This window comes from Ptychodera flava, chromosome 1, assembly GCF_041260155.1.
Source record: "Ptychodera flava strain L36383 chromosome 1, AS_Pfla_20210202, whole genome shotgun sequence".
NCBI lineage: Eukaryota > Metazoa > Hemichordata > Enteropneusta > Ptychoderidae > Ptychodera > Ptychodera flava.
Window position 1 is genome coordinate 22384971 of NC_091928.1, and position 24486 is coordinate 22409456.

Consider the following 24486-nt stretch of genomic DNA (forward strand, 5'->3'; position numbering starts at 1 on the left):
CAGAGTGAACATGACTTGATGGTTCCACTGGGAGTAAAAGCCGTCGTTGAGATATCCCCAAAACGCCCACCAGGAGTAGTAGTGTGAGTGTACTGTGCTCAGAAATAAAATCAACATGGAGAATCGAAACTGTCCCGACAGCACTACCCTGACAACGTGGCGGCATACTTCGTACGTGATGAGAATAGCGAAGACAGTCCATGCCCACATGATGAGGGCCTCCGGCGTCGCATTGAAATAACAATGTTTGTATTTGCCGTAGGGATGTTCGTACTTTCCCTTGAAGACGGTGTCCCAACATGAACAATAACAGCTTTCTGTATCAACAGGTGGTTTATGAGCCCACGTTTTCAATATCACACCGAAATGCAAGTATTGCACTATTGCAAGGAAGAGCCAGCATAGCCATAGAGTCAGAATTCTCCGGGAAGTCTTTGGTGAGCTCCTCACTAATTCTAAAAGCCTCATGCCGATGGATCCCATAGAGAAACCTTACCATGGGAAAATCGTCCGCTGGTAAGATATCCAATAACGCCAGACCTGGTGATTAAACAGCGAAGGTACACTCATGTTTCCGTCACTATACCATACAGAGTCTTTTTTTTATGGCGCTACACTTCAACTGACATTACACAATATATTACTGATAAGCTCTATGATGGCGGGCTGTTTTTGAAATAGGGTCATCTGCGGTCACATCCGCCACTGCTACCCTGCCGCCTAGTATCCTTTGTTTCACAAAAAATGCGATAAATCATCGCATTTTGTCAACTTATAACAGTAGTGTGATTTTTAGGTACCACGCGCCTAGAAATTGAAAGACTGAAACATTTGCTTAAACGTGTCCGGAGTAAACCTTAGGTGGTAGATCAAAATACAATTGTAAAAGTTTGAGAGTCAGAATACCTATCCCCGAGCTGCATTCTTCCTTTAACATGCGCCATCAGTGTGAAAACTATATTTATGTCCCGGACACAGCATGAAAAGTTTGATTTAATTTAGAATTGTCGATTAGGTCTTGGTCTAATAGTGTATGGGTATTAATAACATAGGCGTGTGTAGTAAATTGATTTTCTGTCGGAAAAAAAACTCACCATGTAATGTTAAGCAGTTCCTATTCACTGTTCAAACTTTAAAGCCGTGCGGAAGAAAAACTCGATGGCCGTTCTCACTCTACTTATTTAGTTCGGGGAAGCGACAATCCTTCAACTAGCCAGAAATATGGCCACAATTGTATTTACAAGATGAGTAAAATCTTGTCATAAACACACTTCGAGAAACGTAAGATGAGCCAGATACGTAGGGATTGCTGTACAGTAAAATTAAACCGATTATACTTTAAAATTATGAATATATTGCGAATAAGTGAACGTAGCAGAGACAAAGATAGTTCCCGCTTTTTTTTCTGGTCAGAACACACTGTTGCTATATATGCACTTTACTTGGCAGCTAAAGCTGACTTTCCCGGGAAACACAAAATTATCTTACTCGAAAAGCCCGAGCAATCGAAGATAAAAACATAAAACAACCAGGAATCCAATGCTAAAAACTGCTATTTGATGTATAAAATTGAGAATGCCCCAGTATGCACTGACCAGCATTTATTCATATTTACGATCGTAGTAATCTATGGTCCTCGATAAAACAGGTATGACCTCAATTGGCCGAAGTTTATTGAGGGTATATCTACTGAGATAAAATAGAAGGATATATCTCCCAGCATGCAGTAGTGATTGGATGGCAATGTGTACACACAGGCACTGATAGCTATTGGCATGGCATGAATGGTTTGTGCTCTGTAAAGCATTCCTTGATAAAAGCGATGATGTCTAAATAGTTCAATAAAATATATAAATGATATGCTGATGTAATTTGATTATAAGCACGAAATATCAGAAAAAAATACTGCCCAAAAGATATCATTGAAAATTCGTTGTGCTGGACAACACAGAAATGCCAAGTATTTTCATTATGATCCGAAGACACATAGGGATACGATACATTGAGATGAGAGCTAATATACAAATATGCAATACCGAAAACATATCTGAACAACATGTCTTAAATGGAATCATCTATCAATTGGCAGCGACAGGTTTATGTCTTCTGAATTTACCAACACTTCAGTGCTAAGCTTTCGTAATTTTGTTGTGAATTCCGTCCTGTGTCTTCTTGCTAAATTTTGCTGGAACCTCACATTACAGGCAACTCACTGAAAGAGACGACAACAAAATTAATGTCAGCAGACATATTAAGCACATTTCATCACCAATATAGCAACATTCAAACAAACAAAGAGAAAATCAAGATGAAAATATTCCAGGCTTTTTTATGCAAATTATTTATTCATCGCAAACAAAGTATTGGAGTCTTAAAATTACTTCATTTGCCAATTGTATTACTTAGAAACCGGAAAATGCAATTTTGCGATGATAATTTTGCATGTAAAAGCAACGAGTTACGAAGGCAATTGCGCAAACGATGGCTTTATTTGTTCCCAGGCTTTCTGAAAACATGCTCGGTAAAGAAGGGGTGGCCAACGTGGATTGGATTTCATTATTGTTATAATGTGTCATCGTACAGATTCATTAGGCAGATCTCATCCCGAGTGAATATCGTTTAAAGTAAAAAGCAACGTATCTCTCCCCTTCTCCGGACACACATGGAGACCAACTTTCGTGGAAAGCGCCGCCACTTGGTCATGCCCCGTTCAAGGATTCGTGTAGTTTCACTACTTCTTGACCTGTAGGTATAAAAAAACGCGTCTCCCTTCGCCGAAACACAAGCATCCAATATTTGTACGCACCACGTTTGATCCTCAGCAATGTGTTGGCCCTCTACGGCAAACACGTTTAAACCTGCTGTGCGACTCAGTCGGGCGACATATGACCGTTTGTTGGTGAGTGGGGGATCGGTCTTTAATAGATCTCATAGGTAGTGGTCAGGAATGAAAACATCTTCTGGGAAAAGTACTGGGGTTGTCAACCTTGTTGCTTTTGCACATGACTGACAGTTGAAAATGTGGAATTCTCAGGGCAAACAATTTACATACTGTCACGTCGAAAGTTTACCCGAGGAAAGTTTGAGCAAAAGTTAAAGTCTTTCATTTTCAAGGCACGCAATACCTTAAGTGTACCTTTCATCGGACTTGAGTAGGGAATTTGAACTTGGAATTTCGATGGGGGAAGTTCAATTTTCGTAGAGCAGTGTCGTTTGGCAAAACGCAAGAGTTACCACCTCGTATCGCGTATGTCTGAATAAATCGACACAAACGATGGAAAATTATGATTGTAAAATGGCATAAAAAGATTTAATATAAACGGAAGCCTATTAAATCGATCACTTACAAATACATAACCAAACTTACGTGAAAGGACCTTTGCACTGGAAAATCTATACACAATATAGCTACACAAGAGAGCAAGAGACGGCGAAGTGGTGTGAACGGGTTGATTCTTGCGACGTTCTGCTGTCAGGAGATGGCAACTTCTTTAACAAAATCTCTTCCTCCACGTTAGTTTCAGGTTCAGTCCCTCTATCTTCATTTCTCAGCCCCTCACTCTCACTCCTTCATCCAACTGTCTTCTGACGCCACATTTTACCCACGTCTTCCCCTGTGTTTCTGACCGCATGTATGGGAAAGGCGTGATTTGTAACAGGAGCGGCTAGCGGTGAACCTTTAGGTGCCTCTATGTCAAGACAGACTACATGCAATATTAGTAGTTTTGATGGTAGGAAATTTGAAATTCTGATCCAAAATAAATAGTACTTTCCAATATGAGATAAATATCATGACAGATATTTGAAACGAGATTTGTTGCAAACAGTTGATGTTTGATATTTTGTTGTGTGAGCTAAATTGGATGAAACCACTATCTGCAGAGTGGACTTTTAAAACACGAGCATGATATGAAAGAAGGGACTTATTGTTATTTGGGGAAATGTGGGGTAACCTCAGTTGTGATTAGACCCCCCGCACGACGCAAATTTGCGATTAACGATTTGCCACTTTTACGCTGTGAAAACCTCTGCATACGTGTGATACCAACAAATATCGTTTGGATTGTGTTCAAGTTCAAGTTGCAAATGTCTGTTGTTCGAAACCCTGTCAGCAGTTTGAACTTGACGCTACACAATAGGGCAACTTGTCGTGTTTTGGGAACTTCTACTTATAATGTCGCCATCGGGTTTTCTAGCATGTCCAAATTTCGTTCAAGGGGACGGTCGTTCGCCATCGACTGTTTCTTAGGGTCTTACCGGAGCAAAGTACAACTCTCCACGCTTACGTGTCAATGACGCTGAAGATATCGTCAAAGGTGCAATGTATACCACTTAGTCAATAATTTGAAAATTCACGCCATGTAAAGTCGTTACTCCTTCCACTGTGTTCGACTCAAAATACAACTGCTTTCAAAAAAATTATAGGATATTTAGAATAGAATCATGCACGCCAACTCATTCTGCGCGTGCCATACGATATCATACCAACACCAGTGGTTTCCTGCACAATGTCAGTCCAGGGTAATGATACAGCGGGCGCAGTGACTCTTCGCTGTAGAACGCAAGTCAAAGTTACTCGCTGCTTTCAAACGAGATTTGAGTATGGCAACGGTCTTGTCAACTTTGGTATGTGGATCAGTTTGGTACTCCCTTTCCGTTACTTGGGCGATATCTTGTACACAGGAAAATGGCAGCGTTTTGAGCTTGATACCAGTCGTTAAGAAAGCATTGAACCTCATTCATACTTTACGAAATTCGTCATAACTAGAAAGTCAAAAAAAAAGTACAGCACATTTCCTTCTTTCAACAGTCTCTCCATCTAGAGTACTGAGAGTGTAATTGTCTGAACCTTCAGGTTAGGATATCTCAGATCTGTAAGACGTAGTTGTCCGTGATTTTCTCGTACGTACAATACAGCAGTAAAGAGTCACACCGCGGCCAGTCTAGCCATTGACCCTATGGTATGATATGACCTGGTACAGTCATAAAATATCACACTCTCTTTTTACGTGCCGTCACGATCATTGTTCAGATGTAGCCCTTATCGCTTAAAAGCCCACGATTTCTTTAAGGGAGCCTTCAGTAATTACAGCGGGTTGGGCCGGGGAAATTTCGCGCACACCTGTACCATAAAATGTGACCCTCCCCTATCCTCCTATCTAAAATGTGACCCTCCCCCTTGTCCGGTATTCTAAAACTTGACCCTCCCCCAACCACTGCGGTATTCTCCGAGGAATAACTGAAACAGTACCAGCTAATTTACGTAACAATTGGTTCAATTGTTATGTTAGGGACAAATTACAGAGGGGAGGGCTGGTGTTTTTAGAGGGACAGTCGCAATTTATCACGCAAGCATTTTGAAGAGATATTGTACTTCATACAATTTGGGAGGGTCACCATATTTTGTGCAACTATTCAAGGCAAGATGTAGCTGACTTAGTGCTTCATCCAAAAATATCAAATCATAATACAGGAGTCTATCAGGCAAATTATTGACAATTCCCCCCACAAAACATGCTATATCTGTATATAATATATGTTTGATAATGTATTTATATGTCTACTTTGCTTGAATTGGGAAGTGCATTTGTGTACAAGAAATTGATTTCTCAATTTAATCTAAAACGGTGATTCACTGTCCATGGTGTCTTTGATGAAACTATGAATAGTTTTTTCCAATACAAAAATAGGTAAATCTTTGCATTTGTGTATTTGCATATGTATTTATCGATATTAATGTTCTTGATTAGACTAAGAGTGGTTACAAGTCTATGGTTGTGTAAGAAATTTGATTTTGGAATTTCACTGAAATGTCCATTCACTATGCATGGCAGTCTATAATGAAACTATGAATAATTTTTTTCAGTACAAAATTAGATAAATCTGTGCATTTATGTATGCTTGATTATTTACATTATTGTTCTTGATTAGACTAGAGTGGTTACAAATCCATGGTTGTGTAAGAAATTTGATTTTGGAATATCACCGAAATGTCGATTCACTATGCATGGCAGTCAATGATGAAACTAGGAATATTTTTTCCAATACAAAACTAGGTAAATCTGTGCATGTATGTGTACTTGATTATTTATATTGATGTTTTAATTAAACTAGAGTGGTTATAAGTCCATGGTTGTACAAGAAAGTTGATTTTGGAATTTCACTGAAAAGTTGATTTACTGTACATGGTAGTCTATGAGAGAACTATGCACAATTTTTTCCAATATAAAACTGACAATATCTTTGCATTTGTGTGCATTTGATAATAGATATACACTTTTCCACCTGTTGCATATGGTTTTGTCTCTTGTCTTTTATCAGTTTTAACTGTTCAAGGTGTTTAATGTAGGATACCACTGCATCTTCTTTGCTTGAAACTTGTGGATAATGAGTATGTATTTGTTGGTGATTTCCTATTCAGGAAATATCACACGGACAATCAAAGTTTTGGCCATAAAATTAGCTTCTGTCAAAAGTGACCCTCCCCCCAAGATAGGTTTATAAAAAGTGACCCTCCCCTTGAACTGTTTTCTAAAAAGTGACCCTCCCCCAATTCCTCCGGCCCACCCCTGTAATTACTGAAGGTTCCCTTACACAAAGGAGAATATTTATGTCGTCAGGGAGCAAACTTTCTAAGGGAGCGTGGTTGGAATTTCAGCCTTATACGGATGCAGAGGCGACTGTCCAAACGAGGCACTTTCAGCAGCTACAGCACGTAGCTCGAAATAAAAAACGACGACGAAACGAAGATGGCGGCAAAAGTCAGATCCTTTGCATTTTTGGATGTGTATGCAGACAATGTCAAGCAGTTATCGGCCAAGTAGGAACGGAAAGTTATCGTTAAAATGATAAGTAAGAGAATGTCTACCGACACGAGTGCAATGTCCCGGATGATTTGAAAGGGTCGTCCTCTGAGAAATATAACGTCAAGTACAAACTGGTCTATGCCACCGACCAGGAGGTGCAATATCGCTATGGATATTATGATCAACAGGTGTTTAGACTTGATGGTGACGTCACTGTCCAGCAGATAGAGGACAACAGCCGACGAGATTCCTTCGGTCAGAGTGAACATGAGTTGATGGGTCCACTGGGAGTAAAAGCCGTCGTTGAGATATCCCCAAAACACCCACCATGAGTAGTAGTGTGAGTGTACTGTGCTCAGAAATAAAATCAACATGGAGAAACGAAACTGTCCCGACAGCAGTACCCTGACAACGTGGCGGCAAACTTCGTACGTGATGAGAATAGCGAAGACAGTCCATGCCCACATGATGAGGGCCTCTGGCGTCGCATTGAAATAACAATTTTGTATTTGCCGTAGGGATGTTCGTACTTTCCATTGAAGACTGTGTCCCAACATGAACAAAGGCAGCTTTCTGTATCAACAGGTGGTTTTGGAGCCCACGTTTTCAATATCACACCGAAATGCAAGTATTGCACTATTACAAGAAAGAGCCAGCATAGCCATAGAGTCAGAATTCTCCGGGAAGTTTTGATGAGCTCCTCGCTAATTCTAAAAGCCTCATGCCGATGGATACCATAGAGAAACCTTACCGTGGGAACATCGTCCGCTGGTAAGATATCCAATAACGCCGGACCTGGTGACTGAACATAGCGAAGGTACTCGCATGTTTCCGTCACTATATCATAAAGAGTGGTTTTTTTATGGCGCTACACTGCAACTGACATTTATAGAATATGTTACTGATAAACTCGGTGATGGCGGGCTATTTTTGAAATAGGGTCATCTGCGGTCACATCCGCCACTGCTATCGTGCCGCCTAGTCTCCTTTGTTTCACAAAAAATGCGATAAATCACCGCATTTTGTCAACTTATAACAGTAGTGTGATTTTTAGGTACCACGCGCCTAGAAATTGAAAGACTGAAACTTTTGCTCAAACGTGTCCTGAGTAAACCTTAGGTGGTAGACCAAAATACAATTGTTAAAGTTGAAAGTCAGAATACCTATCCCCGAGCTGCATTCTTCCTTTAACGTGCGCCATCAGTGTGAGAACTATATTTATGTCCCGGACACAGCATGAAAAGTTTTGATTTAATTAAGAATTGTCCATTCTCTCGTTTGGAGTTCCTCAAGGTTCTGTACTTGGGCCCGTCTTGTTTGTCATGTACACAGAACCACTCTTCGAAATTGTCAGAAATCACGGAGTGCAGCACCATGCTTTTGCTGACGATAACCAACTTTATAAAGTCAGCACAATTGACAATATTCAAGTGACAATCAATACTGTGCAAAACTGTATCAGTGACGTCAAAACTTGGATGACCCACAATAAACTTCAGTTGAACGACAACAAAACTGAAGCAATGGTGGTCATATCTCAAAGATCATCTCCAAAATTAACCCCTACCTCTATGCGTGTCGGGAATTCTGATATTCAATTTGTTAGAAATGGGAAAAACCTTGGTGTCACACTTGACTGTCACTTGAATATGTCGCTTCATGTTCAAAATATTTGTAGAGTCGCCTACATCCACCTCCGACATATTAGTTCAATTCGTCACTTACTCACTGTGGAAGCCACCAAAACTTTAATCTGCGCACTTGTACTTTCGCGCCTGGACTATTGTAACTCTCTTTTAGCTGGTTGTCCCAAATATTTACTCCAAAAGTTGCAGAGAGTGCAAAATGCTGCTGCACGACTAGTGTATAAGGTCAAGAAATCGGACTCCGTCCAACCTCTTTTGTGTTCGCTACATTGGTTACCAATTACATCTCGCATACAATACAAACTTTCAGTAATCTGTTTCAATTCATTTATTGGATCTGGGCCGCAATACCTTACAGACCTTCTTCAACAGTACTGTCCCTCAAGACAGTTGCGTTCTTCCTTTGATACTCGTGTACTCAAAGTACCTCGTGCTGTCTCGAAAAGCTTCGGCGAAAGATCATTTTCCTATACTGGTCCTACGACTTGGAATAGTTTACCTGCAAATCTCCGTCATACTCAATCTTTAGCATCATTTCGTTCTACTCTTAAAACACACCTTTTTAAATCTCACACCTGATGAGAGTTCTTTTGTAGCCATGCGCCTAGAGCTCTGCGAGATTAGGCGCACAATAAATATCCTTTATTATTATTATTAGGTCTTGGTCTAATAGTGTATGTGGGTATTAATAACATAGGCGTGTGTAGTAAATTGATTTTCTGTCGGAAAAAACTCACCATGCAATGTTAAGCAGTTCCATGCTCAATCCCGAACTTTATCTTTCGTGTATTAACGTTCCAAAATTCAAGGTTGATCTTGCCAAACTCCGATGTTCAAGCCATATGTTACAAATTGAAACCGGACGACACTGCAATCCTCCCATACCTGCAAATCAGAGATTTTGTCCATATTGTAGTAGTATAGGAAATTCGCTGGTAGAGGACGAATTTCACTTTGTTTTACTTTGTCCATTATATGCAGAACTGAGAGTTGATTTGATACCTTTAGGTTACAGAATACATCCAACACAAGAAAAGTTTTTTAATCTCTTAGCAAGTAACAACAATCGGGTTCTTTACAAATTGTCAATATTTATTCACAAAGCGTATAAGATTAGAGATGGCTTTATTAACCAACGAGAAACGATTTAATACTTCTCTGTGTAGTTTTTCGTAGCTGTCTTTTGTAAATAGCGTTAACATGTTTTGTTTTTCTCCTGACTTGTGTTCTGTAGCCTTAATATGCGATGGGCTGAGGCCTATGCATTTTGGAATAAACCAAACTTTCAAATATATAGTGGTGTTAAGCAGTTCCTATTCACTGTCATACTTTAAAGCCGTGCTGAAGAAAAACTCGATGGTCGTTCTCACTCTATATACTTATTTAGTTCGGGGAAGCGACAACTTTCAACTAGACAGAAATATGGCCACAATTGTATTTACAGATGAGTAAAATCTTGTCATAAACACACTTCGAGAAACGTAAGATGAGCCAGATACGTAGGGATTGCTGTACAGTAAAATTAAACCGATTATACTTTAAAATTATGAATATATCGTGAACAAGTGAACGTAGCAGAGACAATTATAGTTCCCGCTTTTTTCTTGTCAGACCACAGTTTACATTGAGTAAACTGTCGACACTAATATAGAAGGATATATCTCCAGCATGCAGTCCGCGATTGGATGGCAATGTGTACACACATTCACTGATAGCTATTGGCATGGCATGAATTGTTTGTGCTCTGTAAGCATTCCTCGATAAAAGCAATGATGTCTAAATAGTTCAATAAAATATATAAGTGATATGCTGATGTAATTTGATTTATAAGCACGAAATACCAGAAAAAAATACTGCCCAAAAAGATATCGTTGAAAATTCGTTGTGCTGGGACAACACAGAAAAGTCAAGTTATTTTCACTATGGTCCGAAGACACGTAGGGATACAGGTGAGATGAAAGCTAATATACAAAATGCAATACCGAAAACATATCTGAACAACTTGTCTTAAATGGAATCAACTATTAATTGGTAACGACAGGTTATGTCTTCTGAATTTACCAACACAACAGTGTTAAGCTTTCGAAATTTTGTTTTGAATTCCTTCCTGTGTCTTCTTGCATAGAATTTGCTGGAACCTCACATTACGGGCTACTCACTGAAAGAGACGACGACAAAACTATTGTCAGCAGACATTCATCATAGAGTATGAATGTTTACAAATAACATTCAAAGAATCAAAGAGATATCAAGATCAAAATATTCCAGGCGTTATTTTTATACAAATTAGTCATTCATCATAATCGAAGTATTAGAGTGTTAAAATTAGTTCATTTGCCAATTGAATCACTTAGTAACCGGAAATGCAATTTTGCGATGATGATTTTGCATGTAAAAGCAACGAGTTACAAGGGCAATTGCGCAAACGATGGCTTTATTTGTTCCCAGGCTTTCTGAAAACATTCTCGGTGAAGAAGGGGTGGCATCGTCAGCTCGCACTGGTCCGTACTTCCCACTAACTAGCCATCCAGCTGCCCGGACAGGAAACCTTGGCAAGCGAAGATGAAGGGGCGGCCAAAAGCGGCGGATTGGATAACATTATTGTTATAGTGTGTCACTGTACAGATTCATTGGGCAGATTCATCCTGAGTGAATATCGTTCGAGTGAAAGCAGAGTATCTCTCCCACCTTTGCTGGACATACAAGGGATGGGTACCAACTTTCCCTGCCTTGAGAGGTGGCGTAGCCCGAAAATGCCGTCGTTCGCCATATTCTGAGGTTTAAATACCGTTCTTCGCCCAGTTCTGAGGAAAATTAATGCTTTCCTTCGCCCAGTTCTGAGGTGAAAATGCCGTCCTTCGCCCAATTCTGAGGTGAAAATGCCGTCCTTCGCCCAGTTCTGAGGTGAAAATGCCGTCCTTCGCCCTATTCTGAGGTGAAAATGCCGTCCTTCGCCCAGTTCTGAGGTGAAAATGCCGTCCTTCGCCCAGTTCTGAGGTGAAAATGCCGTCCTTCGCCCAGTTCTGAGGTGAAAATGCCGTCCTTCGCCAAATTCTGAGGTGAAAATACCGTCCTTCGCCCAGTTCTGAGGTGAAAATGCTTTCCTTCGCCCAGTTCTGAGATGAAAATGCCGTCCTTCGCCCAATTCTGAGGTGAAAATGCCGTCCTTCGCCCAATTCTGAGGTGAAAATGCCGTCCTTCGCCCAGTTCTGAGGTGAAAATGCCGTCCTTCGCCAAATTCTGAGGTGAAAATACCGTCCTTCGCCCAGTTCTGAGGTGAAAATGCCTTCCTTCGCCCAGTTCTGAGGTGAAAATGCCGTCCTTCGCCCAATTCTGAGGTGAAAATGCCGTCCTTCGCCCTATTCTGAGGTGAAAATGCCGTCCTTCGCCCAGTTCTGAGGTAAAAATGCCGTCCATCGCATATTCTGAGGTTTAAATACCGTTCGTCGCCCAGTTCTGATTTGAAAATGCTTTCCTTCGCCCAGTTCTGAGGTGAAAATGCCGTCCTTCGCCCAATTCTGAGGTGAAAATGCAGTCCTTCGCCCTATTCTGAGGTGACAATACTGTCTTTTGCCCAGTTCTGAGGTGAAATACTTTCCTATTTTGCAGAACATTATACTACCCGTCAGCCCTATGATAATACTGTCCAGCATCAGCTAAATTGATTCTGCATTGAAAAGGTTGTCCTTCTCCTAATTACGTACAGAAAATAGTATGTTTCTACACTTAATTGGGTTTTCTTTTCGTCCTTTACTTGTCCTTCGCTTTCCTTCTATGTCCTTCCTTTTAGTTTTTACTGCCCACAGGTGCCTGGACTTGCCTGTGTACATGCTCTCTATGCATGTACACAGGCAAGTCCAGGCACCTGTGGCGTAGCCAAAGCCGTACACTCTCGCCATACTCGCATGGCTATGATTCATGTTGTTTCACTGCTTCTTACTCTGTAGGCATAAAAACACGTCCCACTTCGCCAAAACACAAGCATACGTCTGACGCACGACATGTAGCAGGTTTGATTCTCAGCTGAGCGTTGGCCCTCTACGGCCAACACGTGTATATCTGCTGTGTGACTCAGTTGGGCGGCATATGACCGTTTGTTGGTGAGTGGGGGGATCGGTCTTTAATAGATCTCATAGGTAGTGGTCAGGAATGAAAACATCTGTGGGAAAAATACTGGGGGTTTGTCAACCTTGCTGCTTTTGCAGATGACTTACAGTTTAAAATGTAGAATTCTCGGGGCAACCAATAGACATACTGTCACGTCGATGAATGGAAGGGGGCTGTAGGGTGTCTAGTATACGTACACTCTGGGTAGCTGCAATAATTGTATCCCTCGGGCCATGCTCTGTCTTCTTCTGTCGTGTTCACTGTATAGCGCCGGTCTGTACTCTGGGGTAGACCGTCGGACCGGAACAGGCAGCAACAAGGCATCTAGATATGCTCTAAGTCGTATGTTATTTCTGAGTGGCGCACCAGTTACACGGCACAATATCTACGACGACTACACATCTCATGGTCGTCGGTGGTCTTTTAAGACAGTCTTTCCTCGATCTCCGTCGAAACAATTTAAACGCTTTTCTGGGCTTACATATCTGTAATGTTATCATCATTACACGATGGTCGTCTCGTTAAAATTTCCCCCAGTCTTTGATTGTCGCACCATTTCTAGATTTCTTTCTTGCATGTCTTATCTGTTAGCATTACATCACACATAGGTCAGGGGAATCGTGATCATAGTTCAAAGAAATCTGTGTTAGGCTACTGAAGGTCAAAGTCGTCGCGACATTTTTTTACAATCAGGGGATACCTCAATATCATGCTAATTTCGACAAATAAAATTTGCCAAGTCACGCCTGCCGTCTCCTCCCAAGATCCAAATATCCACTCCTAAACCTGACATTGTGTATAGATTGTAACATACATTTTCAGATTAGTGTGGGTCATAATTTTCAATTGTGATTCAATTTAATTAATGTTCCTGTTAAATGATGTAGTCTATTAATAGTTTGAGTGCTAGGCATTTCAATCAAGCCAGCGATATAATCTGATGTAATTTATCTCTAATTTTAAGTGTAATCAGTGTATACTGGTGTTTCTTTCTCTAATTTCCCTTCGTCAATACCCTCCGCCGATCAATGTCTGTACATAGACACCGGTACCTTTTTTTTTAAATCGGCTTATAAATATTACCACTAGCAAATGAAACCCGAATCGTTAATTTTACACCAGCGGATTAAGAAGCAAGCATTCTCACGTCCCCAGTGCGCTGGGAGTGTGAGAACACAGTGTGAGAACAAATTGGAATATAACAATCCTGTCGAGAAACCGAGCGCGTTTGATAATAATGGACATTACTCTGAAATACAAATAAATCCGACAGATAATGTGGAGCACTGCCAGTCATACACCTGAAAGTTAACATTGCCATAAAGTATACAATTCTTTGTCTAACAGACATGACATTTAACGAAGAAAACAAACTGACTGAAGGGTAATCATTAGGCAATTCAAACAGAATACGTAACGCTATCTTTTGTAATATGAAAATTTTGTCAAGATTTTTTGCTGTGGTATTTCCCCATACAACGCAACAATAGTCAATAGTGCTCTGAATTAATCCATATACAAAACAAGACGATGGTTCATCGGAATAAAAGGACGTAATCTTAACAAAAGATTATGTGTGTTCGCATGCGTCTCAGTAGATATTCGTAATATAGCTCTCCCATCTATTGTTACGATGACTCGTTTTCTCCTTTCTAAAGGCGATGTAAAAAACTCACAGTGGTAAGTATGATCATTTAGGGTGCAAAAATTGAGTACTCTTTTACGACGGCAGTATAGATGACCGTTTGACCGTGAAGTACACGAAGAATTAGACTCTCCCTTTACTATGTTCATGTGAATAGATGGGGGAAATGTACGAGTTCACGAAGAGACCATCTCGCTCCTTGTTTTATGCATAGACCCTAAAAAAGGGGTCCCTCCTTTTTAGGGTCGATGGTTTATTGTACCACACAGACATACATCATCATGTGCTTTGCTATAGTGATTGACCTAAGATAGAATGCACATCGGGAACAGATATTCAGACTCTCAAACTTTCACGATATTCTGATTTGGCTTACCACTTGTAGGTAGGCCAAAAGTTGATTGAATATTTTGAACCTTATGGAATAAACAGATTTTTTTACCGTCTTAGTTTTGTAAATATCAGGAATTTTATTTTTCTCCATTCAGACTACACAGGAATGGCGGCCATCTTATATTTCAATTATCGGAAAATAGTTACGGGATGTGTTTCTCAAGTACCACAATTTGCGCGGCGACACCAATTTTCATTCTTGATTTGATCGAAATTTTGCTCGAGGAAGGTTTGAGCAAAAGATAAAGTCTTTCATTTTCAAGGCACGCAGTACCTTAATTATAAGTATACCTTTCATCGGACTTTAGAAATTTAAAAGTGAAGGATTACAGAATATGCATCGAAACGTAAAAGAGAAACATCGTACATACAGCTGCAAGCATGGTGTCGCGTGAATGTTTAGAACAGTAACTCAACAGCGAGAGGTTGTTATTATCAAAATCGAAGTATATATAAATCAAAGATACGATCACGTAGAGAAAGTCGACAGACAAGAACGCTATGTCCCGAGCAATTTGATGATAACCTCCTTTAAAAAAGACGACGTTGATTACAAACTGGTCCATGCCACCGACTAGGAGGTGTAGCATCGCTATGGAGAATATTGTGAGCAAATGTCCAGACTTGATGGTGACTTCACTGTCCAGCAGATAGAGCACAACAGCCGTCGAGATTCCTTCGGTCAGAGTGAACATGAGTTCATGGTTCCACTGGGAGTAAAAGTCGTCGTTGAGATATCCCCAAAACGCCCACCACGAGTAGTAATGTGAGTGTACTGTGCTTAGAAATAAAATCAACATGGAGAATCGAAAACGTCGTGATAATAGTACTCTGACAACATGACAACACACTTCATAGGTGATCAAAATGACAAACACTGTCAATATCCACATGAAAAATGTTTGTCTTGTAACGTTGAAATAAACGTGTTTGTATTGTGCAACTGGATATTCGTAACTTCCCTTGAAGATCGTATCCCAGCATTCACAACCACAACGCAGACGATTTACAGTCGGTTTTGGCGCCCACATACTCTGTATGATACCAAAATACACAAACTGAACCATTCCGAGGGAGGAACAGCACGTTACCAGTGCGAGAATTCTCTGTAAAGATACTGGCGAGTTCATCAGCGGACTTAAAAGTTCCGTTGAGCGTACCTGCTTGAAGAACTTCATTTCACAGAAAGTCACTTGAGCTCAGAGCAGGCTCGTAATGGCAATGTACCCGCGCTGTCTTTCATCGTGGAGGTAGCTGCATGGTTTTATGAACTTGACTCAGAAATCTCGTTCAGGGCTGCTAAGTGATTCTTGATGAAGTCTTGAAAAATCTGCATGAGATATTTCACTTCACTTATCTTGCAAGAGATGGATCGTGGTCACGTGAAATTAGAACGGCAGTAGAAAAGTTCCTGAAAACGGAATTATGTTCGGCTTCCGATGACGAACGAGACTTTCCCGTTCAGCATTCCCCTCCAAGATAAAACCGTCTGTCTGAAATTAAAATAGATGTGCACGGTCAACACAGTGTCACAGAATACGAATGTGATAAATGGTTGAGGGGTTCTCATATACAAGTATAGCATTTTCAGTTATGTATCCATGTATAATAATATAAGGCATTGTGACAAAAAATGTATCTCGCAAAACTTGTCACGAAATACAGGACAAGCGATGTTTTCAGTTTTTACATTCAGGTTTCTCATCAATCGCACCATTACAAAATCGCGTCATTACTTGATTATTTACTTACACTTTTAATGAGTGTGCAAGTTACCCAATAACATGACTAATTTTCACCGGGGCTCACTACATCACAGCCATTAACTGATTGACAAGTGAAGCAAAATTAATTACTTGAGAATAACACGATTGGAACTAATTTTGGAAAATTGGATGATAATGTAACGAAATCGAAATTTTTACGGCTGAAATTTTACAAAATGATAGACTAGTGTAAAATTTGAAATATTGTTATCATCGAACAAAACAACGAAAACACAACAATTATCGCATACCTCTTTCATCGGATTCATTTTTATGAAAAAAAAATCATTTTTGTGTAAATGTACTAAAGAAACGAGACAAAATGCTTAACATTTCTCTAATTGACGACTTTTGAGTAAGGGCACTTTTAAAATGCCCCTGACTTTTTCGTGAATTTAAGGCTTCATAAACATTAAATTGAGTCAGGGCACATTTTAAATGACCTGACTGACTTATCTGTAAATCAATCGAAAAGCTTAATTTTGTTCGAGGAAAAGTGACAAACTGAGATTATTACTAGTGTTTCAGTAATGAAGAAATTCCGACAAGCTCACATAATTTCATTCAAATATGAATATTGTTCAAATGTTTTGAACAATATTGCATTAGATACTATCATGCACTGACTTTTACTCATAACATTTCAACAGCATCGTAAATTTCGAATAAAATTTTAAAGATGGTAAGCAAATATAGTGTAATATTAGACAAATTTCTAAAATTCTTGAGACATTGTGCCAATCCAATTATCCCAATTTAGTTCCAATCGTGTTTGTAACTTGCGAATAAACCGAGCAGATTACAGATGATTATTTTTCAAACAATTTCTTTCCGTGTCAGCTTAACTCACACAATGCTTGAGGGATGTCTTATATCATTTGACTTTGAGTTACATACAGTGGCGCTCCGCTGTCCAATATTCCGAGCTCACTGATCATATATAGCTAGAAATCTCGCAGAGAAACATTTGATATTAGTGAACATTAATTTGAAAAAGCTAACATCTTCGGCCAGGAAGAATAATGAAGTCGTTCCGCTTCTACTTTAGCAATTTGCAATGTTTTTTTTTTTTAAATTGTGAAAAATATATACTTCTGCATGGCATGATGATTTTCTATTCGTTTGAGAGCTGAACTGATGTGTAAATGTTCAGAATTTGTTCTGTCAACGCGGACTGTATATGTAATGCCTCTATTGTGGACAGTTTGTACGATTTAGACGCAAATTAAGTCATCAGTGATAATGTTATGTCGGTTTGTCAAAAATATCTGAAGAATTTTTTTTTCTCTGACCTTATACGGACTGATATTGTGGGGCCAAGTCAGTCATGATACTTGGCAAGGATTGGATCAATTTGCAGAGTGAATCTTTCCTTGATTGCACGCCAAACGGCAGCTTTTCGGCAATTTGCACACTAATAGATATTAAATAACAAAGAAATGTGATGAACAAAGCCTTTTGTATTCACCGACAACCTTGGCAATGAAAGTTGTGAGGCCGTTGATACTGTACTACAGGAACTGTATGGTAATTGTATTGATAGATTAAGAACGACTTCAAGTTTGAATGTAATGTGTAGAAACATGATAACCGCATGTATTTCTCCCGTTGTTTCATTTGAAAGAGCAAGAAACATTGATCATGGATTGAGTAACATCAAAACCGCAAACGTTTCAGCTTACCGGTCTTTGAGACAAATATCTCTGGCCACGGGATTGAGTTTTTTAAACAATGTACAGGTACAGCACATAGGCATCTCATATTGATTGCAGCAAAATGGCGGTAATGTCAAAGACGATCGCCCGAATCGCCGTTGGTCCATGATCATAGATAGCGTGAGTATAATTTCAAACGATTCCACCTGCTCGACCGGTAGCCGAGAGGTTGTCGTTCTACCTGGCTATCGATACTGCATGTGCAAATGATGTGGTATAAACTCAAAATGTCACGAGAATGCGTCTGTCGCCGATCAAACCAGTAATTACTGCACAATCGACGACATAGACAATTCAATCGAATCTTGGAGTTGCAAAACGAACACCTGCACCATGGTTTGACGTCCATTTGTAATCCGTTAAATCCAAACGAAACAAGACCTGCCACCGTTTCATTTCTCTATTTTTCTGAATATGTAGATTTTCAATTCTCGAAACTCAAAAATACACATATTGCACATGTACACCTTGTATCAAGACTTTTACACAGTGCTGAATTTTCACTCGCTTCCAGCCCATGAACAATAAATCAGATTTTTCCCCAAAATTAATATATATAAAGGCGAAAATGACTTTCTCGAGAACTGTTTTTTTCTCACCTGAAATAACTCACCTCTTTGAAACAGCTCTCTCCGGGCATGTGAAATACCATATACATTAAACCCGCCGTGCAAACATATAATGGCCCGCTTTATTGGTGTGTCATTCTTACGTAATATTCTGCGGAACAATATCCCCGGCTATTCTTACGATGACCATCCCTCCCCGACAGAAGATGGAAATCGATAGTGATCACAAGGCAAATTGCTTACCCCTGGAGGGACTTCGTTTCAATGACAGCACTCCCCATCACCGTGCACATACACCGATTTCCAAAACGTCGACACTGTAAGTATGTGGTAGACGGTGTCAGTTCAGGACAAGGTCATCGAATTCACGGTTCGTTGTTCGTTGACAGATCGACTCTTCCTTGGAGGTATGGTCTTTTGTTTTACCTTCATGGCTATTCTTCCGGTTGTGAGCGGTGTTAGCGAAGATAATGTAGCCCCAGCTTTACGCGGCATATTCAAATGAATGAGAAGAATATTATTTCCCTCCACCACAGTCCCTCTATCCAGGATAGAGGGACTGTGCCTCCACACATACATGTCGCGAAAATCCGCGGGCTTGAGCATATATGCTACTGTGCTCAGTAAGTAAGTACGAAAGTGAAAGACTTAAACGTTTGCTCAGACTTTCCTCAATAAAACTTTCATCCATCATTGTGTTCTTGTTGGTGATAAGATCCTATCGTTAAGACTTGTCAAGTGAAGAAATCCCCAGACGTATTACTTCAGACTGTTCCGCTAAAATGCAGCTTGTATCAAAGAGAAGACGGAGGGACCGGTATGTTTGAACTCTCTTTTAAAGTAACGAAATAATTAATTAACAAATTAAATAAAGGGAAAGTAGCGACACACATCAGCTGCTTGATTGTGTTCAGTTTTTGGTGTGTTTTGTTAGTTGTTGAGTGTTTGGCGAGTATCGTTTTCTGTGCCGTTTTTGTGTTGATTGATTGTTTGTTTGTGTTTTATTGTATATTGTGTTTAGCAATTAAGGCCAAAAAAAATAAATAGTTCGTTTCTCATCCCCGCGCGCGTCAATGTAGACCCGCTGCGCCAACCTTTTTTTTTGCATCTCAAGAGGGAACGAAAAAAATGAAAAAAAACTAAGAACAAAGTAAACTGTTCAGATCATATCAAAGCAACACAAATATTTTATGATATACAAAACTGAACTAGACAGAACATTGAACATCACACAGTGCTGTAACATTCCATTCAGAACTGTACACTATGTCATTGAAAGCTATCAAAACTGCATTCTGCACTAATAGTCAAAAGCAGCACTGTTGATATGCTAAAAATTTGCTGTGCATTTATCTCTGCATGCATTCCTATGTTCTCATGTTGTAAGCGCGTGTTGTTGATGGCTGAATAAAAAAAAGGAGCAGCAAAAAAAACACCGCGTCACTTTTGCAAGATGCCTAGGATGAGAAACAAACTATTTTTTTTGGCCTAATGTAAGGAGTGTGCCATGGCGAGACGAAGCCGGATCGGTTATGTCTGAGATAAAATGATCCTTTGAAGCTTTCGTTTCAGGATCTTGAGATGTTCCTTCACCAGTAGCTTGAGTTTATGTGTTTTATGATTCGTGTTTGATTGCTGTACATTTCTAACAGTATTGTTAGATTGTCTTTGTTTTAAATGCTGCCAATACAGGAATTTTGGTCTTGACTGAAAATTCACTGCTTGCCCATGAGGGTTATTTCAACAAGCTTAACACTAGACTGGGCATTGCAGCATACTGTAGCCCTTCTGGTGGACCACTACAGAAGAAAATGAGGGGAAATGGTCAGAGGGTACGATACACTGTGGTTGAAAAATAATAAAGAAATGGTAATAAAAATCACAGCTACTCTACCTCAAAGGAGAACTAAGACAAAGCCAGTTTACCTCTGTATTTTCGTGATAATTCAGCCATAAAAGTTTTTCCCCAGTAACTATGAATCATTTCAGTTCTCTAAAACCGCACTTTATATGTTGCCTTGTTACTAGCTTTTAAGGTATAAGTTGAATATGATTTTTGTTACCACTGTAATGACAGGTTCAGAAACTATATAAACGAAATCTCAATCATTAGCATTAATATAGTGGATCACACCCTCACTAAAACCATGGACAGAAGCGCGCTTCACAAGGTGTTTTTTCCCTGAGCTAGCTCGGTTTCAATTACATCTCCTGAGAAGCCCTGGCGAGCTAGTTTTATACGGTATAGTCAAATCTGATGTGCACCGTGTATGGAAGGATCTTCTCTTATATCGTTGAAACAATTAAAAACATGAAGATGATAAAACTGCCTTTGTAAACTATCCTTTTACTCATCAAAAAACACTTTTTTATGTGAAAACGTGTCACAGGAAGGAATATTGTTTACCTATCATAGGCATCAATGAGAATGAAAAATATATTTTCGACTTTCCCTTTTAAAGTATGTCACTGTATCAATGTATATTATGAAATACATTGTGCCTGTCATACTGACTCGGTTCTCATAGAGAAATCATTAGGGAATCAAGCTTTTACCCAGTCAATAATAGGATGACAACCCTACCACCACCACCCCCCCCCCCCCCTTTTGAAGGAACTGACCATCCTTGCTTGCTAAATACACCGTTGAGGGCACATCACCATATAGTTGAGGTTAGAGCGAACGAGAGGCCTGGGCTTGGCTGTGAGAGAGTTTTATTGCTGTTGAAACCCGGAATTGAATGGAATACGGTACAAACAAAAACCAAGTGCATGCACAAGCACGCACAGAAATACTTTATTTCTTTGCCCGTTTGTACAAGTGATCTCTTAGGCGTACTGAGACTGCAGAACGCCTCGCACCCTTTTTAATGCGTATCGCAAATTTTATGCCCAGATTTGTGGAGGGTGTAGAAGATGTTGTTCTTTCATTTTCTTAGAGTCTGGCATACAAGTGTACCAAGTACTGTTGGTCACTGAGTGATGAATTTACGAAACAAACTTATACCTACAAGGCCTAGCCTTAGGAAGTCTTAATCATCGAATGTGAACAGAGTTTCTCTGTGTAATTTTGATAGTAAAGATAGAGAACACCCCTGGGAACCTTCAGTGTATAAGTAACTATTTTACCGTAAATTTAAAGAAATATTCAAATACAAATCAAGGTCATTTTCATCAAAATTATGACAATGGATCAACAATATACTTTCAGAGTATTCAAATTACACATGTCAGTCAACGTCTCTTGTCATGCAAACATGAAAAGTATCAAGTCTATGACATCAAGTTTTGTGCTTTCTACATGCCCTGAAAATAATTATCTACAAAAATTCACAGTACAGTGTTGTGGCTTTCTCCTTTATTCATTTCATTATCATTTAATTTATCACGTGATTTTCACTTTCATTATTTTCTCCTTCTTCTTCCTCCTCCCCTCTTCCCCTCCCCCTCCTCCTCAGTATGATCTTGTTTTCACCTTGCTGGGTCATCTACCAGCTTTTTCACAAAGACTGGTTTTAGGTAAGGTATATGTCAGCTTTTTCTAATCCCGTTACACTTTCAGTGTCAATGTCACATTATTCTTGGTTTACAATGGCTGTTGTGAAGAGAAGCAATGTTCCAAATTACACGGGCACAATAGACCATATTCCGAACCGCGCGAGACATTCCGAGATATCGCGAGAATATGTGGTTCGCAGTGGACGTGTTCTCGCAACACAGGACAAACTGCGTAAAACAGGACAAGTCGCTAATTACGTTAAACACTGCATTAAATATATGAAGTTACAATCTTTGCTCAGTTCTGCACTTTTACTAGTTCTATACAAAGTTTGACCTGTATTACTAAGCTGGAATCCTGTTGTTACGGGCATGTATTAAAGTCTCGCGAGATCTCGCAATCAGCGGAAAATCGTCTATTGCTATGATGTCTGTTGGTTTTCCGTTCATTAGCTTTTCGCCTGTTTTGGACAAACTGAAAGTTTCAGTGATAGACATCAATTATCTCGAGCCAGGGAACACCACAACATGAACTGCAAAGGTCTGCTAAGGACCGATAAAGTTCGTGTGATAAGGGCCCACACCACTGCTCAATCATATTTGGAGGACTACTTGGCGTCAAATGAAAAAAAATGAGTGTGATGGGTGATGAAGGAGATGCAGTTGCTGAAATTACTGATTAAGAATCAAACGTCTGGGACCAATGAAACTGTCCAAAGTTACTCCGATGAAGATTATCAAGATTATCAACCCTAAGTTGTAAGTAACATGGTCAGGCCGCTGATACGGCAACAACATACAGAAGCAGACTGTTTTCGGTGAAAGAATTATAAAACACCGATAATCACTCTTTACAACTCCTTTCAGTTCTTTTCATCTGTGAAAGGGACAGTAGCTGTAACATTTGATAATTTGTTTGGTTTTTATGCTCTGTGTATTCACGTACATTTCTTGTTTTTACTCCCAAAAGCCTGAGCATTTTGAAATGCCCACTGTTCTGCTTGTTAATACAGAATGTTTGTTTGTAAATCACATTGTTAGTTTACATTTGAATTTTAGTTCGGACTAAAATTCATAAGTCAACAATAACAATGTTCAGTACACGTACACCAGCTGTGTTGATAAGCTGAATACTGGACATTTGCCGCATGTTAGAGAGCTGAAGGAGAAACTGAATTAAATACTCAGAAAAATACTCTGAAAACCGCTACTGTGTCCCTTTGATTATCAATGCTGACAACAGGTAGAATGTTAAAAGAGCACAAACATAACACAGTGTGAAAATCCTCAATCCATTTGATCAAATAAGTGATTTGTTTTTAAGCATCATATTTTTATTCAGCTGGCCATTCTATGGACGGCATATATACGTACCAGTAATTGATCGATGACAACAGCTTCCTGAGCAGTTGTAGTAAACAACAATGGAATCATATGGCAACTACTTGATATTTCATTTGAATGTCTATAATCTAACAGTCTGAATTTGAACGGTGAACTAGCATTTTTAGTTCACCAACGTTTAATTGTGTGACTGGCCAGCATCATCCCCAATCAAACGCCCCCCCCGGTAATTTACGTCCAGTCCCTAATGTAACTTGCACAGTTTAACCGTCGAAATGAGTTCAAGATGCATACTGTACCACCAACTTCACCAGACCTGAAAAATTTACCAATATGCGAAAGATATACAAAGTCTTCTCGATGAAGATGAGAAGAAGTTCATCAATTGCATCATGCTGAGAAGAATTTAATCTAAGTTCTTTACTCTCACAGGTTTTTACGCAACTTCGCTTTGGATATCTTATCTATTACGTAGGTGTATCAGCTTTTGAATTTGAATAAGCTAGGCCTACAACTTATTCGTTCACTGAATCATCAGACTCTGTCGAACTATCGTAATCAACTACATCTTCTGATAACACTTGATATGAGTTGAATCTTATTATCTCTCCGAAGTCTCCGTGTCTCATCATGTCTTTGACAAATCTTCTTCTTTGATGCGGTGGTTTAAGCGGCCTCATTTCTGTCTGTTCATATTGTCGTCATTTAATCTGAGTTGCAATTTATTTTGTTGCCACATCATATGAATGCGTTTAAGACGCATCTTTTTCCTTATAAAATCATCAGCTTTGTCCATCGTACAATGCAGCGCTGTAATTTTTCCCAGCAAAATTTTAGTGCAACACTTTTACCAATTTTATGAATTTTTCTGTGATTTTTTTTAATATTTTGGACAAAAAGGATATGATATTTCATTGGCTAAAGTTTTTTATCAAAATTTTGTAAAAACTCTGAAAAAATTTACTTCGCTATATTTTATGAAGGTGACAAAAATTGA

At 39.4% G+C, this 24486-nt stretch overlaps 1 protein-coding gene and 1 long non-coding RNA gene across 2 annotated transcripts in view; one reads left to right on the forward strand and one right to left on the reverse strand.

Annotated features, from left to right (window-relative positions):
* LOC139133031 (SCY1-like protein 2) overlaps window positions 1-24486 on the forward strand; it is a 429639-nt gene that overhangs the window by 144259 nt on the left and 260894 nt on the right. The gene's annotated exons all lie outside the window — the stretch shown is intronic.
* Window positions 14651-18780, reverse strand: LOC139132985 (uncharacterized). The gene is made up of 2 exons (XR_011552512.1): window positions 18692-18780; window positions 14651-16090 (listed from the first exon to the last, which is right to left on the reverse strand). It is a non-coding gene; the product is annotated as an uncharacterized lncRNA (long non-coding RNA).